At 30.1% G+C, this 2,500-nt stretch overlaps 1 protein-coding gene across 2 annotated transcripts in view; it reads left to right on the forward strand.

Moving 5' to 3' along the window:
* CACNG1 (calcium voltage-gated channel auxiliary subunit gamma 1) overlaps positions 1-2,500 on the forward strand; it is an 88,400-nt gene that overhangs the window by 60,777 nt on the left and 25,123 nt on the right. The window lies entirely within an intron of this gene.

Consider the following 2,500-nt stretch of genomic DNA (forward strand, 5'->3'; position numbering starts at 1 on the left):
ATCTATCTATCTATCTCATATCTATCTATCTCTCTCATATCTATCTATTTATCTATCTATCATCTATCTATCTCCTATCTATCCCATATCTATCTATCTCGTATCTATCTCATATCTATCTATCTATCTATCTATCTCATATCTATCTCCTATCTATCCCATATCTATCTATCTACCTCATATCTATCTATCTATCTATCTCCTATCTATCCCATATCTATCTATCTATCTATCTCGCATCTATCTATCTATCTATCATCTATCTATCTATCCCGTATCTATCTATCTCATATCTATCTACCTACCTCATATCTATCTAGTATCTATCTATCTATCTCATATCTATCTCCTATCTATCCCATATCTATCTATCTATCATCTATCTATGTATCTCCTATCTATCCCATATCTATCTATCTCATATCTATCTATCTATCTATCTATCTCGTATCTATCTATCTATCTATCTATCTATCGCCTATCCATCTATCTCCTATCTATCTATCTATCTCTATCTATCTCCATATCTATCTACCTATCTATCTATCTCATATCTATCTATCTATCTATCTCTATCTCGATATCTGTCTATCTATCTCATATCTATCTATCTATCTATCTATCTTCTATCTAACTCTATCTATCTCCATATCTATCTACCTATCTATCTATCTATCTCATATCCATCTATCTTGTATCTATCTATCTCTATCTATCTCCATATCTATCTATCTATCCCATATCTATCTATCTCATATCTATCTATCTCATATCTATCTATCTATCTATCCCATATCTATCTATCTATCTATCTATCTCATATCTATCCATTTATCTATCTCATATCTATTTATCTATCTCTCTCTGATCTATCTATTTATCTATCATCTATCTATCTATCTCACATCTATCTATCTCCTATCTATCCCATATCTATCTATCTATCTCCTATCTATCCCATATCTATCTATCTATCTCATATCTATCTATCTCATATCTATCTATCTATCTCCTATCTATCTATCTATCTCTATCTATCTCCATATCTATCTATCTACCTATATATCTATCTATCTCATATCTATCTATCTATCTATCTATCTACCTCCTATCTATCCCATATCTATCTATCTATCTCATATCTATCTATCATCTATCTATCTCCTATCTTTCCCATATCTATCTATCTATCATCTATCTATCTCCTATCTATCCCATATCTATCTATCTATCTATCTATCTATCTCGTATCTATCTATCTATCATCTATCTATCTCGTATCTATCTATCTACTTTATATCTATCTCATATCTATCTCCTATCTATCCCATATCTATCTATCTATCTCGTATCTATCTATCTCATATCTATCTATCTACCTCATATCTATCTATCTCGTATCTATCTATCTATCTCGTATCTATCTATCTCATATCTATCTCCCATCTATCCCATATCTATCTATCTACCTCATATATATCTATCTCGTATTTATCTATCTATCTATCTCATATCTATCTATCTATCTATCTCATATCTATCATCTATCTCCTATCTATCCCATATGTATCCCATATCTATCTATCTATCTATCTGTCTCCTATCTATCTATCTATCTATCTATCTATCTATCTCCTATCTATCCCATATCTCTCTCTCTCTATCTATCTATCATCTATCTATCTATCTATCTCATATCTATCTATCTATCTCGTATCTATCTATCTATCTATCTATCTATCGCCTATCCATCTATCTCCTATCTATCTATCTATCTATCTATCTCTATCTATCTCCATATCTATCTATCTATCTATCTATCTATCTATCTATCTCTATCTCGATATCTGTCTATCTATCTCATATCTATCTATCTATCTATCTATCTATCTTCTATCTAACTCTATCTATCTCCATATCTATCTACCTATCTATCTATCTATCTATCTCATATCCATCTATCTTGTATCTATCTATCTCTATCTATCTCCATATCTATCTATCTATCTATCCCATATCTATCTATCTCATATCTATCTATCTCATATCTATCTATCTATCCCATATCTATCTATCTATCTCATATCTATCCATTTATCTATCTCATATCTATTTATCTATCTCTCTCTGATCTATCTATTTATCTATCATCTATCTGTCTATCTAACTCATATCTATTTCTCTATCTCTTATCTATCTATTAAACTATCATCTATCTATCTATCTCACATCTATCTATCTCCTATCTATCCCATATCTATCTATCTATCTCCTATCTATCCCATATCTATCTATCTCATATCTATCTATCTCATATCTATCTATCTATCTCCTATCTATCTATCTATCTATCTCTATCTATCTCCATATCTATCTATCTACCTATATATCTATCTATCTCGTATCTATCTATCTATCTACCTCCTATCTATTCTATATCTATCTATCTATCTCATATCTATCTATCATCTATCTATCTCCTATCTTTCCCATATCTATC

Source organism: Eleutherodactylus coqui, chromosome 13, assembly GCF_035609145.1.
Source record: "Eleutherodactylus coqui strain aEleCoq1 chromosome 13, aEleCoq1.hap1, whole genome shotgun sequence".
NCBI classification, from domain to species: domain Eukaryota; kingdom Metazoa; phylum Chordata; class Amphibia; order Anura; family Eleutherodactylidae; genus Eleutherodactylus; species Eleutherodactylus coqui.